Genomic DNA, 17916 nt, shown 5'->3' on the forward strand with positions numbered 1-17916 from the left:
CTTCTTGTCTGAATATTAATTAGTATTTGAGACTCATTAAGCTGGTTTTAGTGATTTATTTCATTCTGTAATTAGATATTATAATTAGATTATCTCTATCAGATTTTCAACTTTCCTTTAATAAAAAAATGTTCAATAAATACAGATCAAATTATAACACACCATTTGAACTAAGTTATAAATCTTGTTTTGAAATAATTGAACAATAGCCTAATGATGGGGTGGTATTTTTGTGTGTATATGAATGCATATTTCCTAGGTGGTCAATGTGTCCCAGTGGTATTTTGGGACCTTTGTTAAGGGACATAACTGCTTCATGGTATTAAATTTTGACCTTCAGAATTCAGAGGAAATTTATGGAATGGTACCACATACTGCTAGGCTATGTCATTTATAGCTATTCTAAAGAATGGTGCCTTCCCATACGGAAGTAACTCTTTATGGAAGACAGCCTAAAATGAGATATATGTAATAAACTGGAAGGAGAACCAGTTAATTATTCTCTGTCCTTTGTTTTTGTTACTGTACAGTTATGTGGACGTGCGTGTATAAGCCAACCCAAAAAGCAGGAGTAAGTAGAGAGATCGTGCCCATTTATAGGAGATATTCAGATAATTCTGCTTAAGAAGAGATTGAATCTATCCACTTTGCTATAAATTGAGCAAAATGTCAGGGTTGAGTCCAAGGATAAGGTAAAATAAAGATCATGAAACGGAGAGAGAGATCAGAATTATTTTGCTCTGGCTCCCGGGACGGCCGTGCACTGCTGTTGCTTTGACCCGCGCTGGCGCCGGGGCCTGCGTGCATCCTCTGCCAGGCCCTGCCTCTGGTTCTTGTAGACGCTGCTCTCAGAGTCGCCCCGAGGGAACCCTGAACGTTTTCACTTGCTCTTTAGCGTGGGGAGAGAGGCAGGGTTTGGAGTCAGCAGTGGTTCCCCATGATTTGGGTCGACTTTCTTGCTAAAGAAATGAATACCGTATTTTCTTAAACATAAATGTGGACATATGGTCTGACACATGCTCTGAAAATGGGACAGAATATTTGAAGTCAGGTCTGTTCCAGTCAATCAGGACATATGGGCCCCGTTCAGAGTGATTCTGAATCTGAATTTCTGATTTGTTCTGAAGCCCAGTAGCCCCAGAATCTTTGGCTGCACGACCGACACTGGGGACCCACCACTGCCTACTTGCTAAGTGCCGCTCTTGGGTCCGGGGTGCCATTGCAGACAGAGTAAACAAACCCTGCCCTGTGTATTCTTGCCCAGAACCTTCTGCTGATGAAAATATACTGAATTTGATAGAAATTATTATTTTTCCATGTTTTTAGAGGAATCTTATGGGGCTTTCATGTGGGTTAATAGTCTCAGCCTTGGGGATCTGGGCAAGAAGTTACCCGTGAAAGCGTGCCCTGCTGTTCATTTGGCACCAAGGAGGGCCAGAGGGAGGAGCAGAGCCTCCCCACGAGATAGGGGCTCAGGAGTGATGGGTTTGGGGAAGTGGGCAAGGAAATTCAGCAGAAAGAATGTGGAGTTAAGGGCCCGCTTGTGATACAAGAAAGAGGGTGAGTGACCCTAAGAAAAGAGGAAAGTCCAGCGTTCTGGAACCAAGGAAACAAGCAAAGGCTGATGTGTTGCTGATCTCGAGGGTCTGGTCTGCGCACTGCACCTGGAACAGGATTTGTCCTTGTACCTGAGGAAAGAAGGAAAGGACAGGTGAGGACAGAAGGCCCCCTCTCCACTGTGTGCTGATTGAAAGGGGCCGTGGGCCAGACTGACGGTTACAGCGTCACTAAGAAGGTGTGGGTCCTTCCAGACACCAGCTGGGGTTTGAAGCTGAGTGATGTTGGTTTGGCTGTCACATCATAGGAAATCACTGCCGCCGGGCTGGGGTATCCAGGGCTCATGTGCACAGTTGTAAGAGACAGGACACCCCCTGGACACCACTGCTGTCTGGACTGAATCCCAGAGAGCGATTTCAATGACTGCAGAGTCTGCACCCTGAAGTTGATATTTTTGAGGCTGTATGTTGCCCTTCTAATTTAATAAAGTACGATAGGTTTTCTTTTTCACCCAGTTTAACCTTTACTTTTTTCTCACAGCAATAAGCTCTGCTGGGGAACCTCGTCCACCACGGTTTCCGCTGCTCTCCACGCACAAGGCTGTGTCCCTTGATTTATATGTCCCTGCCCCTCTGAGCTTCACCCCCATAACTCCCTATTTTACTCATCTCACTTGGATGTCTAAAAGATGTATTATTTTTATTCAAAATATTTACACAACCCTCTCAACGCACCAGTACTAAGCATGAAATCTCTGCTCTCTTACACTCTTGCGGGGGGAGAAAGCATTGAATATGATTAAAAACATGAATTTGTAATCACATGATTAGATGAGCCCATGCCTCCGTGGAGCTGCCTAAGTCATGACCGGGAGAACCCATTTTATTTCGGGTGGAGAGGACGCACTTGGAGAGCAGTGGCATTTAGGCTGAAGTGGAAGAAAGAGAAAGAGAAGCCACTCAGTTGGTGAGTAGGCATTCCAGGCCAGGAAGGAACCTGTGCAAACACTGTTAGGGCTGAGAAAGAGCTGACAGCTCAGGAATCGCTTGGAAAGGAGAGAGCTGCGTGGAGCGAGCTGAGGTTGGAAGGGGGGGGCAGGAGCATGTCACTCAGAGACGCGGTGATGTGTGGGCTCTTGGGTCAGATTTCCTGGACTCAAGATGCCAGCACTGCAATTTAGGATGAAAAGACTTGGGAAAATGTCCACATTGTCTTGGCCTGTGCTGTCCAGTAGGGCAGCCTCTTCCATGTAGAACTGCTCAGCATTTTAAATGGGCCAGTGCTGCCCAGGAACTGGATCCTCAGCTGTATTAATTCTAATTAATTTAATTTTAAAACCTGAGGCTCAGTTCAGTTTTTGGAAAAGTATTAAATGTGTTTAGAACAACTTGGGAATGTGAATCAACTTTTTCAACTGTCAATTTTATGAAATCTAAATACAGATCAACTATTTCTAAGAAACTGGCCTCCACGTTGCAATGTGCCCTACGTGTAAAATACACCCTTCATTTGGAAGACTTCCTGTGGAAAAAGAATGTAAATATCTCATTAATAATTTTTATATAGATTAAGTGTTGAAATGGTATTTATGCATGGGATTAAATAAATAGAATATATTTCAAAAATAAATGTCACCCATTGCATTTTACTTCTGTTAATGTGGCTACTAGAAAATTTTAAACTATGTATGTGGCTCACATTATACTTCTAACGGGCAGTGGTGATGGAGACCTCAGTTTCTTCATCTCTAAAATGGGGGTGACAGTAGGGCCTATCTTGCAGGTTTATGTTCGAGATGAAGTGGTAACGCGTGTAAGTCAAGGATCTGGCCCAGTGCCTGGCACATAGCAGACGTCTGGGAAGTATTAGGCATCATCATTATTATAATGAAAGTTCTTACTGCTGATGCTCTAAGTATTCTTCTCATATTCCTCCCTTGCCCTCTCCACATCCACTTCATCTCCAGGACTCGTCAATTTTTCCTTGTAAGCGTTTCTCTCCACCTCGTAGCATCGCTACCTCCTCTGCTCCAGCGGAAGTCACTCTCATCTCCCACTCGGAAGACTTCAGTTGCTTCCTAAATTGGTCTTCTTGTGCTTTGCCCCCATAATTCTGTGTGTTACATCCGGACACTCTGCTAAAATGAAAATGTAAAACCATTCAGGGCCCCTTTGCTCTGGGGTGACATGCCCGTGTGTTCCTCACTGCCTTTCTGGCTCCACTGGCCACTGTGCTCTCCATCTGCTCAGCCAGCCTGGACTTCCCACTTGTTGCTAGAATCTGATCCCACTTTTCTTCTCCTGATTAACACCTGCCTGTCCTTCAGATCTCCACGCGAGTGGACCTTCCCACGAGTTCCTTCCCTGCATCTTGGAGCAGAGGTCTCTCTGCTGGAAGGCTTCCCAGCTCTGGGCTTTTCCTTCCCCTCACTGTCCAGAGGGGGTGATGGCACCTGAAACCACGGAGCCCCTCCACCAGAGTTTGAGGGGGAGAGATGCCACTTATCTCCAGCAGTGAGTCACCTGGCTGTAGCCTGAGAGCCACTGTCTGAACATCAATTTTTCATTGCCGAGTGATCAATTTGCCAAAAGCCAAACAACTGAAAATCAATTCAACAAATGACCAGTTCACCGAATGGGTTGTTAACTAAGAGATAATTTGCCAAGATACTGGGGAATTTCTGCACGTGTCTGTTTTGTTCCCATAATTTCCTCTATTTCAACCCCAGCCCAGTCTCTAAAACCCTCAAATGTCCCAACCTTCAATCTGATTATGCCAGTTTGTAGCAGCCACTTTGCCGCTGGCACAGGGGCAAGGGCAAGGTGGCGACAGAGAAGTGACAGGATGGGGTGAGGCTGCAGTTAGGGTGAGAACAAGGAAAATCTCCTCCGAGAATGGGCGGCACACAGGGGTGGGACAGCGGCCATTGGCTCTAAGACAACAGTGACCTGGGAAGTCAAAGGGATTGAAGAAGGGTCGGGGGATGGGATGAGTGAATTGATAGATAACTAGTTAATTAATTCATGTAAAACACGTAGAACAGTTCCTGCATCATAAAGTATTAGCATTAATATATAGGACTTTAAAATATTACACCTTTATATTTTTCTAAAGAGCTGCTATTAACTTTGCTATATCAGTTAGAAATGTCTACCTGTTTTTTGTTGTTTTGTGCTTGATCTCTTCTTTCTCTGGAAGCTTTTCAGAATTGTCTTATTTGTAAATATACACTCGCAGGTTGTGTCTAGGGATGTGTGTGTGTTTCCTTCATCACACATCTCAGGGTCTTTCAATCTGAGATCTTCATCTTCTGTTTTGTTTTTATTTTAGAAAATCTACTGTCATGAGTTCCTCAACTATTTCTCCCTCTAGTATTTTCTTTCTGAGACATCTCTTTTTTATTTTTAAAGATTTTTTTCCCTTTTTATTTATTTATTTATTTATTTATTTATTTATTTATATTTTTTGGCTGCGTTGGGTCTTCGTTGCTTGCACAGGCTTTCTCTAGTTGCGGCGAGTGGGGGCTACTCTTCGTTGTGGTGCACGGGTTTCTCCTCTCAGTGGCTTGACTTGTTGCTGAGCACAAGCTCTAGGCACGCAGGCTTCAGTAGCTGTGGCACATGGGCTCAGTAGTTGTGGCACGTGGGTTCAGTAGTTGAGGCGCGCAGGCTCTAGAATGTGGGCTCAGTAGTTGTGGTGCATGGGCTTCAGTAGCTGTGGCTTGCAGGCTCTAGGGTGCAGGGGCTTCAGTAGTTGTGGTGCATGGGCTTAGTTGCTCCATGGCATGTGGGATCTTCCCAGACCAGGGATCGAACCTGTGTCCCCTGCATTGGCAGGCAGATTCCTAACCATTACGCCACCAGGGAAGTTTCAGAGATGTTTCTTATCCAGATGTGCATGTTTCTCTTCTCAACCTTTAAATCTCTTAGCATTATGCTTCTATTCACTTCAGACTTTCCAGCCACCTTTGAGAAGAGTTCTTAAATATCATTTTCCTCCTCAGTATATTTTCCGTTAGATGCATTATCCCTCCCATATATTTTATCTATTTTTAAACAAGCATGTTAAGTATAATATACATATAGAAAAAGGAGTGAAACACAAATGAACATTTTGTTTATAAAACAAACACCCGAACCTCCATGCAGCCTCCTCTGTAGTAATCTCTTTCCCCGTTACTGGTAGATACCATTTTAACTTCTGCTGTAACAGTTTCTTCAATTTTCTTTATATGTTTTTTCTCTTGTTTCTGTATCCCTAAGTAAAATCATCATCTTCACCATCATCACTAGTTAAACGTCACCCAGGCACTGTTATAAGCTCTTTACCTATGTTAACCAAATCACCCTCACAACAAACCTACAAGCTAGCTTCAATTATTCACCTCATTTTACAGATAAAGACCAAGAGTCTTAAGTATCTTGCACAAATATGCCTAGAAAGTAGCAGAGTTGTGAGGCTACTCAAGGGGTTCTGGTTCTGAGCCCCATGAACTCAACTACTATGCTTTCTGCATTCTCATCAGGACATTAGGTGGTCAGTATAGTGGGTGTTTTTGTTTTTGTTTTTGTTTTGTTTTGTTTGTTTTAACTTCTTTTTGCTCAATATTATGTTTGTAAGAATCATCCATGTTTTTATGTATAGGTATAATTTATTTTTCATTTTCCTCTTAATGGACACTCAGATTGTTTCCAGCATTTGACTGGTTTGGAAAATGCTGCTGTGAATATTCTGTACATGTGTCTGATGTACCAATAATGGGATTCTCTAAGGTTTGTACCCAGGACTGAGATTGCTACATCATAGGAGATATCTATCTATCTATTTCTCTCTCTCTCTATCTCTATCTCTCTATCAAGAAAGGATAGTTAGAAAGAGACAGAGAGACTGAGCGAAAAAGAGGGAATGGCAGATTGTATCCCAGTGTGCTGTTATCCACCCACGCTCACACTAGCAGCATATACAAGGGCTCAGTTCTCCATCTCCTTACCAACATTTGTAATTATTAGATTCCTAAGATTATAGGGTTTGTAAAGATATTTCATGTTGGTTCTAATTTGAATGTCCATGATAACTCATTAGGAGAAGCTCTGCTATATGCTCTTACTTATCAATGAGTATTTTTCTTTTGTGAAGAAATATTTTGCCCAGTTTCTTTTTTTCCTTTCTGATTTGCAGGATTTCTTTATGTTTTCTAGGTGATATTTCGTTAGTTATATGTATTGGAAATGTCTTCTCTAATTATGTGGTTTATCTTTTCATACTGTGAATGGTGTCTTTTGATAAGTAGTAGTTTCTTATTTTACTGCAGATAAATTTATCAATGTTTTCCTTTAGGGCTTGTGCTTTCACTGGCTTATTTAAGATATCCTTACTTCTCTAGAAACAATGAATACATTCTCCCATATAGCATTTTAGTTTTCCTTTCACCCAGATTAGGACTTTCATTTGTCTTGAAATGATGTGTCTCTGTGTGTTTTAGGTTAATTTTTATATATTTAAAATTTTTTCTGTAAGTATTTTTAGAAATACTATTCTTTCTACATTGAATTAAAGTGTAATCTCTGTCATAAATCAAGTGTCCACATTTGCATACATTTGTTTCTGAACTCTCTACTCTGTTTTATTGCTATATTTGTCTATGCCTGCACCAGTTTTACCCTTTTGTGATTATTATGGCTTTAACATCAGTCCTGATGCTTGTAGAAGAAACCCCCTCATTGTCCTTCTTCAAGAGCACTTTGCATCTTCTTGACTTTTTGAAATTCCATGTAAGTGTTGCATTAAGCTTCTGAACACACACACACAAACACACATGCACCACAACTGTTGGTATTTTAATTGAGAAAGTGTTAAATATCAAATAAGTTTGGAGAGTATTAATATCTTTGTTACATGGAAGCTTTCAATTCATGAACATGACATATCTTCATATAATTGGGTCTTTTTAAATGTTATCAATAAATTTTAGAATGTTACCTGCTGAATTACTGCACTTCTCTAGTTCTAGTTAGATTTAGAAGGAAATCCAAAAAAAGAGAGGATATATGTATATGTATAGTTGATTCACTTTGCTGTACAGTATAAACTAACACAATATTGTAAAGCAACTATACTCCAATAAAAAATAAATAAATAAATAAATGTGGTTAATATTTTTGTTGATATTTTAGGAAATATTTTTTTCAATTTAATTCATTTATTCTTTTCTTAATAAAATTTAATTGATTTTTATATGGAATTTTATTTCAGCAACTTACTTGCCTAACATTTTAGTTGTTGTAAATTAAGAGAAGAATCTTTAGGACTTTCTATGTATGCAATCATAGAAAATGTAAATAATAACCTTTATGGTTTTTTCCAGTACAGATACCTTCTACTTGTTTTTCTTGACACACTACCTTGGCTAGAATTTCTAGTAAGATATTGAACAGAAGTGGTGATAAGCAGAAAATTTACTTCATTTCTGATCTCAAATGTACATGCACATTGATTTCACCATTTAGTGTTAGAACAGAAAATCCCCAGGGCAGTGCAACTTCTAGCTACATAGACTCAAACTCCATACTAAAATTAGAAGGAAAGACATGCACATTTCCAGGCTAAAAAAACAAATAACAAACAAAAAAAGAACTATTTACCTCAGGCTCTGCTGTTCTACACAAGATATCTGGCTTTCAACAAAATATATAAAGCATGAAAAATCCAAGAAAAAATCCACAAACTGCAAAGAGACAGAATAAGCATCAGAACCATACACAAAACTGATTCAGGTGGTGGAACTATCAGACAAGAAACATAAAAAATAACTACATTTAATATGTCTCTTGTGTAAAAGATGGACAGTGTGCAAGGTAGGTGGTTGAATTTTAGCAGAAAAAAAATGAAATGACATAAACACTCACTAACAGAGATGAATAATGCCTTCAACTGACTCATCAGTAGAAGTGACACAGCTGAGGAAAGAATCAGTGAACTTGAGGACAGTTCAATAGAAATTACATAGCTAAGACACACAGAGAAAAAGGAGTGACAAAAACAAATCAGAATGTCCAAGAGCTGTAGGATAATATCAAAAGGTCTAAATATGTGTAATTGAAATTCTAGAGAGTGAAGAGAAGGATAATGGTACAAAAGAAATGTTTTAAGAAAAAAATGGTTGAGAATTTTCTAAAATTAATAAAGACACCAAACCACAGATCTAAGGAGCTAAGAAAACACCAGCAAGATAATAACCAAACATAAACCCTCCAAAAGAAAAAAAAACTGAAAATGGAATCAAATTCATAATCATAGTGTAATATTTAAGCATAATTTTCTCTTTCAATTCTAATTAAACAAGCAGATTATTTAAGCAGGAACATAGAAAATTACTACACACAACAATCATAGAATACATGTTTTCTTTAAAGTGTTTATGAAACTTTTACCAAAACATATCAGTTGTTGGACAATTAAGCGAGCCTTATCATATTTTATGTAATTAATACCATACAGAATGCATATAGTAACCATAGTTTGTTTTATTACTAATTTTAGTCTATTTCTTCAGTGCTCTGTAATTTCCTTATGCACCAGAGATGCACATGGGATCTGAAATGAAAAAGTTCCATTAGCTTAGAGTTTCCAAGTATGGTCACCTTAATAGTTAATCTCTGAGAGACAGTCCTTCCAGAGCACTACTCACTCCCCCCACTCCAAGAAAAATTTTCACACTGTTACTTTATATGGTGCTCTTTCCCTTTTGAAACAGCCCAATCATCATTTAAGGAGTAAGATCTCCTTACCTCCTTTTGTGGCTTCTTTGTGACATTCCTTCTGGCTCCCTGAAGCCACTGAAGTTAATGTTAATTTAGATCCCTGACCCTGTGCCTTGGGCTTGTATCTAATTGCTTACATCTATGGAGCTTGGCCGCTGTCAGCCAGTATTCTAGTTGGCTAACATCTGAGAGAACTTAGAAATGATCTCACATAGCCTGTGCCACCCCTAGGGTCTCGAACACCACCTCAGGAGTATAAGCAGATCCTCAGATTCACACAGCCTGTAACGGGAATTCAGGCTCTTCACAATGAACCCCACATTGGGGTCATAGTGTATAGTTTGCACTGACTTCATTCCCATAGTTTTTCCAAGGGAATAAGAATCAAAAGATACTCACAAAATGATTAAAATCTATTAGTGACTTAGAACATACTTCCTGGCACCGCTTACCAAGAACCTCCCTTTACTTCCGGAAATAGTTTTTGCCTGACTGCCATCAGACTAGGAGAAAATGACCTGAAACTTTGGTGCATGGGTTGCTGTAGAAGATGCAGGCAGCGACTTGGATGCCTGAGCCCTGGAGGGGCCACCTCCATATCGCACATCCTTTCCCACACTTCCTCGTCTTTTGCAACATTAGGGAGTGTTCCCAGTTGGATGTCTCCTGGCAGCACAGCCTTCCCACAGTGATAATAAACGTGGGGTCGATTGCAGGACAGGGTTTATCAGCTCAACCCGGAGCTATCTCCATGTATCCCCTTCCTCTACCTGCAGCAGCTCTGGGTGCCCCAGCTCCCTCTGCCTTTGGTGTGGCCCCCCACAGTGTTCTTGTGATTAACTGCGTCCAAGAATATGTGTGCTTTCCCCCAGAACAGTCACTCCATTCTGTTTTTGTTAGTGGATGTGCTCAATTGCTTGTAGTTAGCGCTTTCACCTTCTTTATCCAAATTGATTTAATAGCATCCCAGCAGCCTTCAGACTCTGGGCAGCCTGAGACGAGCAAGCAGAGCCCCCTGTAAACTTAACTCCCACCAGAGCATGTTTGAGCCCCCGTCCCCCCGCTTTCTGCTCTACCTGCCCTCTATGTGAACCTACTTTTCTCATAATTTCATCTCTGAATTCAAAGTCATTTTATAGTCTCTTAGTCAACCACTGCTTGGTGTTTTGAAATGTAACATTACTTCCTCAGCAGATTTACTCTAAAGCCTGCAGCCCATCCAGAACAGGGGCAAACCTGCCATCGGCATTCATCCTCTGCCTCACACCTAGGATGGGACCCCCTGGACTTCTTGCAGCTGGTCTCTGATGCTCCTTCCCCAAGACCATTTAATCTGGGTTTGATGTCTACGTCCCCATAGTTCCCCCAACTTCCACCAAGCTCCTAAGCTTCAGCATGAGAAAGTGACCATTGCAGAGTGCTTTTCTCATTCTATTGTTATCATGATGCAAGCAGTGCTATTTCCAATGATGGTTTGTGTCCTTTCATCAGAGCTGTCCCATCACTCACAGATCACCTTCCCCTCAGAGACATGATCTTATTTTTAGTCAGTTATATGCCATGAAATTTAGATGTATTTGCAAACCAACCACCAAAAATTCACTTTTCATTCTTATAAATGATCTTTATTAATTCTCTGTTCTCTCTCCCCGATGTTTCAATGGAAAAGCTTATGTAGAACACAGAGGGAAGGCTCCTTTCCTGGTTCTGGATTCCTAGAGGCTTCCACCCAGGAGGTACAGTCCTGGACAGAACAGTTGAGAAAACTTGGTTATGCAGTTGCCTGTATTACCTGGTCTTCTTCAGGTAACATATTTCTGGTGCATTATTATAAAAAAGTCTCTGACTATTGTATTCCCCTTATTAACCTCTTCTCCTTCTTGTAGCCTATTTAATATGGGCTTGGAGTCCAGAAGGAAATAAGGGGATGAGGAAAGAAGACAGGCACAGCCTCCTGAGAAAGGGTTGGGAGAAGAAGACCCACCCTGCTAAGTATTATCTTACTGTTGACGAATGTCTCCTCCATCACTACACTAAATTCCACGAGGATTTAGCTTGCCATTAGTTCTTCAGACTCTAACCAGTATCACCCATGGGAGAAGTCAAAAATATTTGTCACATGAATAAACTGGTACGTCCAGAATTCTTGAGAATTATCATTTGTTAAAGATAAATGTTTTTGTCTCCATGGTAACTAATCCTCTTCTCTCCCTCCGCCTCCTTCTACAAAACTCATTTAAGATGTATTACTGGAGTTAGGCTCTACTCTCCCTAATTTTCCAGTTGTAGAATTCCCTACAGGATGATATAAAGCCTCCTCTAGATGTAAGAAGTCTACATGGGGACTCCATAACAGTTTTCTTTCCCTGAAACATATTCTGAGAAAGGTATTGCGCAAGCATTGAATAATGGTTCCTGGACACCTAGATTGTAATTGTTTGGTTCTGACAACTTACACCATTAACCTTAACAAATAAGGGAATATTTCCAACTTTCTACACAATTCAGCTAGTTTGATTTTCTTCTATGAAGACATGTTAGTAGAAAAACTAAGAAAGATCAATATTACTACAAACCAGGATTAGATGGTCATGTGGGCATGCATGGAGAGTCCTTGGCATTGGGTAAACATTTGATAAATGCCAGGCACCCCCTTCTTCTCACCCTGTTTCACTGGATCCACTAGCTGTCTAGAAGTGCTTCTGGGTCCAGAGAGTTAGAGATGCTGGAAAAAATCAGATAGATAGTGGATCCATTTGGAAGAAATAAAACAGTTAGTCACAGAGAGACCAGACCCACCGTATGCCTCTTTACCTGGGATTTCAGTCTCTTAGGAAATCAACTGATAAAATGTGCATTGTGTCATTCAAGGCAAGTTTCCTGGCTAATAAAGGTCCCTGATCAGCCATGATTGAATTGTATAAGGAATCTCAGGCTAAGTTTATCCTTCTGAGACCTCCCTGAATGGCAGGCAAATTAGGGTGGGTCTGCAGACAGTTCCCCATGGTACCCTGGTGGACTTTGGCTTTTATAAAATAACCCAGTAAGTTTCATGAAAGCCAAGAGTTACTGAGATAAGTTCTAATTCTGTTCATGGTTGATTCCTTTTTGAAAAAACAAAACAAAACATATTCTTTATGCTGAAAGTACTGTTAACATCCACACAGCCCAAATTCGTCTTTTTATAGATGTAGAAACTAGGCTACAGAGGTCGACGTACCGGCTCTAGTTTATGGTTAGCCAGAAGCAAAGGAGAGTTGAAACAACAAGACACCTGGCTTGTCCTCACTGCTGGATCCACCCCATATGCGGCCTCAGGGCCATGGTGAGGGAACCCCCCAATACAAAGACACTGTGTCCCATAAGTTTGTTTGGAAGCTGATGGCTTGGTATTTCGGAAAAGAGTATCCCATGAGCACAATGTTACAAATGGTAAACACATCCCACTGTCTGTCACCAAAAGCTCATTTCACCTGAAATGTGGCCAAAGTAGAATCAGGATGCTGAAGTACTGTAAGACCGGCAAGGATCTTGTGCAGTACATTGTTCTGCAAATTGGGTTTTCCAGAGAGCCCAAGATTTATTACTTTAATTCTAAAATATATTTTCAAATTTCTTTCATTCAGCAGAGATGTTTTGAGCTCCTGCTGTGTGCTCACCACTCCTGTCCTGTGACGCAGGGGTGAACCTCACAGATGTCACCTTCCAATGTGGAGGGCAGAAAGTAAACTGGGTTATACAATATGTTAGAAACTGAAAAGTGCTGTGAGAAAAAATAAAACAGGAAGAGGGTGTGGGGCTGACAAAGGAGAAGATGCGACTTTCAGTGAGCTGTCACAGGGCACCCGTCACTGTGAAAATACCCGAGTATCTGAGGAGGCAGATGAAGGCGAGAGGCTGCCCTGTATTCCTGTGTGTGGAGGAACTGCCGGAGGAGCAGCCAGGAAGCCAGGAGCTGAGGGAGCAGAGAGTGTCTGGTGTGAAACCAGAGAAGGAAAGAGAAGCCCCACCATGCAGGGCTTTGTAGACCAAGTGTGAGAATTTTGCCTTTTATTTTTAACAAAATGAGGGTCATTTCATGATTTTGGATGAAGATGTAACATGGTCTGTTGTTAGTTCTTAAGAGGATCATTCTGTTTTTTGTTTTGTTGCAAGTAGACTTGTCTGAGAAAAGCAGGTAGGAAGACTCTTTACAAAGCCGTTGGGATAATCAAGTGAGACATGATGGTGGGTTTTCTAGGCTGGAAGTGCTTGATGTGGGAAGAAGTGGTCAGACTCTGCATGTGTTTTGAAAGTATATTTATTGATATAGACTACAGGAGAAATAGGATTTTGGTGTCTGCAATAAGAAAAAGCAGAGGTGCCCCTCAGGGAGCTGTGGAAGCAGGTCTGTGGGAGGAGGTGAAGAGCACACCTGCTTCGGGACGTGGTGATTTTGTGATGCCTGTCAGGTGTCCAAGTGGAAGCAGCAAATCGGTCATTTGAAAATATGGGTGGTGAACGTGACCAATTAGTGCAAACATCTTTAAAAACCCTAGTGCATGCATTTCAGTCTTTGTAAGCAGTGTTCCTGAGATGCTCTAACTTCTTCCTGATGACTCAAGGTGATCACCATTCCCATCTCTGTGACACAGGAGATCCTCACTGTCTTATTATGTGGAGGGCTCTTCATTCTAACAGTGATGCACGGCTATGGTTATTGAAGAACTGACTTAACAGGCATCTCAACTGGTCTTTGCTGCTTATTGTCACATCCCGGTGCTATCAGAGCATCTCCCGCTGCAAATCCAGAACAATATTTTAGAGTGAGAACAAATTTAGGACTAGGCCCTACAGCAATATTTGGGGTCTGGAAAGAGAGCAATTTCCCCACAAGAGACTGAAAAGAACTGTCAGAGAAGTTGCAGGAGATTAAGTAGACTGTGTCGTCATAGAATTCAGGAAAGAAAGAGTTTCACAAAGAGGGAAGGGCTAGAGGGTTAAGTGCTATGAAGAGTTAAGTAAGATAAGAAATGAATGGCCTTTGTCTGACTCTGAGATGAGGAGTCGTTGGTGATATTTGCCAGGAACAATTCAGTGGCTTCTCTGGGTATTAATTTCCTAACTGTGAGGACTGAGCACACAAGTATTCCACACTGGAGGGAAAAGAGACCTTACTAGGGCCAGGACTCTATACCCAAGATCTTTCCTTATAAGCACTACCCCAGAATTCTGAGGTATGTAAGCTGGAGGCTCCCTCTACAAAGAGGAGGGCCACTTATTCAGGTAAGAGAATACCTGATATTTAAAATGTTTACGATAAGCACCACCAGTGGTCATTTTTCTCCTCACCACCCTAGATACCGGCAACAATGTCTAAAATTACTCTTATTTTTGCCCTTTTCCTGGATGTTTCAGATACTCCTGGTGTGAGCCTTTGGGTATTACACTAACAATAATGGAATGTGAAGTCATCATTTGTGCTATTTCAATGCTTCAGGTGGTAAATTAATGCTCATCACATCTCCTTGAGGTAGGTATTAGCTCCATTTAACAAATTAGAACATTAGGAGAGATTCAGTGATTTTCTAGAAACCATATATGCCCGCTTGTTTATTTAAGGGCTGACTCTCCAGGTTTTGGCTCCTTTGGGCCACCTGCTTCTCCTCTTCCTTATTTTCTCATTTTCTATGTGATATCTCCACTAAGTGAAGACCAGGAGAAATGCAAGTCACCCCTTCATCAACAGCTCTTGTCTACTCAGCTTCCTTTGCCAGGTATTTGAGTGTGGGCACCTTCCAAATCTGTTCTCACTTTCTGACCAAATTCCTCTCCAACCTCCTCACTTAGGTGTCTTAGGGTCGCTTCAACCCATGTCCATCTACCCTCTCGGCCACGTTCCTGTCTCTGTGAGTGGTGCCACGCTCCCACAGCTGTGTGGTCTCCTGTGGCCACTTTCACCCCTCGGCCCCGTACCTGCTCAGTCCTCTCATCCTGTTACTTTCCCTTCTTTAATGTGTCTCCTCTCATCCACTTCCTTCCATTTTGGGTGGAGAAACCATCGTCTACCACTGGACCTCGGAAATAGCCTCCTCTGAGCCTCTCCGATCCACTCTCTGAGCTAAGCCAGAGTGCTCCTAACAAGATGAAAACCTGATTGTATTATCGCTACTTAAAAATAATCAGGGCCTCTCCTTGCTCTTACATAAAGACCACGATCCTTAATAAGACCTTAATGGATTATTATAGTCTGACTGCTTCCACCTCTGTTTCTAACTCTCTTCTGTGACGAGGACCTAAGCCTCAGATGAAAATGCCAGGAGGCTAACACCTTGATTTCAGCTTGGAGAGACCTGAACAGAAGACCAAGCCCAGGCCCTGATCCACAGGAACTGTGAGATAAGAAATTTGTGTTGTGTAAGCTGTTAAATTTGTGGAGATTTGTTACACAGCAGTAGAGACCTCACACATGAGGGTACCTCTGCTTGGGTCTCTCCAGAATATGATTTCCAGTCTTTGCCAGAGTCCAAGGGGAGCAGGGTTGGGAGGAATTCTGGGGGTGGGGAGAAGGGGAGGCTCTTCCGGTTCCTTACTCAGGTTTCACTCATTCAAGACACATATGCAAAAATATTAATGGAGCCAATAGTAAGCATCAGGCATTACTCTAGGCTCATGGGATACAGCAGTGAGTGAAACAGAGACTCCGGCCCTCCCAGAACTTACACAGTAGTCAAGGGAGACAGATGATGGATTATAAACATATTTTAAAAACTAAGTGTAGGCAGAAGGTTCTAAGTGCCAGGGACCACAAAGGACACCAGGGTAAGGGCAGCAGGAGTGTGCATGTTGGATGATGGAATGCGATTTTAAGTGGGTGGTAATAGCGGGGCTCATGGAGGGGGCGTTTGTATAAACACCTGGAGGAGGTGAAGGAGTCAGGTTACCTGTGGTCCTGGGGAGAAAGAACATCCCAAGCAGAGGGGCCCTGTGTGTGTCTGGTGTGTCAGTAAGGAGGCCAGTGTGGCTGGGGAGAAGTAAAAGGCTGAGGAGAGGTGTGTGTGTGAGTGTGTGGGTTTGTGTAGGGAGCAGATCTTGTGGAGTTTTAGAGCTTGTCTTAAGGCTTTAGGCTCTCATTGTGAGTAAAGTAAGGAAACATTTCAAGATTTTAAGATGAGGACTCAAATGATCCGACTTACGTTTTATGAAGATCACTCTCATTTCTCTGTAGAGAACCGACTCTGGAGGGAAGGGAGAAGAGTGGTTTGGAAGCCCATGTGGTGATGCAGGGGCGAGATGACGGCAGCTACACTGGCTTGGCACAAGAGAGAAGTGGCTGGCTTCTCGAATCCCAGTAACCCCGCCCACTTTCAAAGATAACTCGTGTCTCCACTTCCTGAGACTCCTTGAGAATCAGCAGTGGAAATTGGGATAGTTCTTCTCTTTCCTCATTTCTGCCCGTAACTTAGTTTTCTCAGATAATCTTCTTTACCTGCTTATCTTAAATCTGCTTTCCAGTTCACACAATTTTGCTTGGCCTAGTAATGCTTCTATAACTTGTCATCCAAACCAAGGCCCCACTGATGGGAAGCTGTTACCAATTGTGCTGGGACTGCAGGCATAAGCCTGTACAGTCATTCCTGCTGTATGTTTAGATTCCACATAGAAGTGAGACCATATAGTATTCTTCTTTCTCTGTCTGACTCACTTCTTTTAGCACAATGCCCTCTACCTCCATCCATGTTGTTGCAAACGGCAAGATTTCATTTTTTTGTGTGAGTACTATTCCATTGCATATATATATTCCAGGTGATACATATATCACCTCTTCTTTATCCATTCATCTACTGATGAACATTTAGGTTGCTTCCATATCTTGTCTATTGTAAATAATAATGCTATGAACATTGGGGTGCATATATATTTTTGAATTAGTGGTTTTTATTTCTTCAGATAAATACCCAGAAGTAGAATTGCTGGATTATATAGTAGTTCTGTTTTTATTCTTTGAGGGATCTCCATACTGTTTTCTATAGTGGCTGCACCAATTTACATTCTCACCAACAGTGCACAAAGTTTCCCTTTTCTCCACATCCTTGCCAACACTTGTTATTTGTTGTCTTTTTGATGATAGTCATTCTGACAGGTGTGAGGTCATATCTCATTGTGGGTTTCATTTGCATTTCCCTGATGATTAGTGATGCTGAGCATCTTTTCATGTGCCTGTTGAACATCTGTATGTCTCCTATGGAAAAATGTGTATGCAGGTCCTCTGTTCATTTTTTAATTGAGCTATTTTTTGATGTTGACTTGTATGAGTTCTTTTTATATTTTGGTTATAAACCACTTATTGGATATATTGTCTGCAAATATCTTCTTCCATTCAGTTGGCTACCTTTTCATTTTGTTGATAGTTTCCTTCACTATGCAAAAGCTTTTTAGTTTGATGTAGTTCCATTTGTTTATTTTTGCTTTTGTTCCCCTTGCCTGAGGAGACAGATCCAAAAAAAATATTGCTAAGATTGATGTCAAAGAGGGTACTCCTTTGTTTTCTTCTAGAAGTTTTATAGTTGCAGATCTTACATTTAAATCTTTAATCCATTTTAAATTTACTTTTGTATAT

This window comes from Balaenoptera acutorostrata, chromosome 12 (assembly GCF_949987535.1).
Source record: "Balaenoptera acutorostrata chromosome 12, mBalAcu1.1, whole genome shotgun sequence".
In the NCBI taxonomy this organism is placed as follows: domain Eukaryota; kingdom Metazoa; phylum Chordata; class Mammalia; order Artiodactyla; family Balaenopteridae; genus Balaenoptera; species Balaenoptera acutorostrata.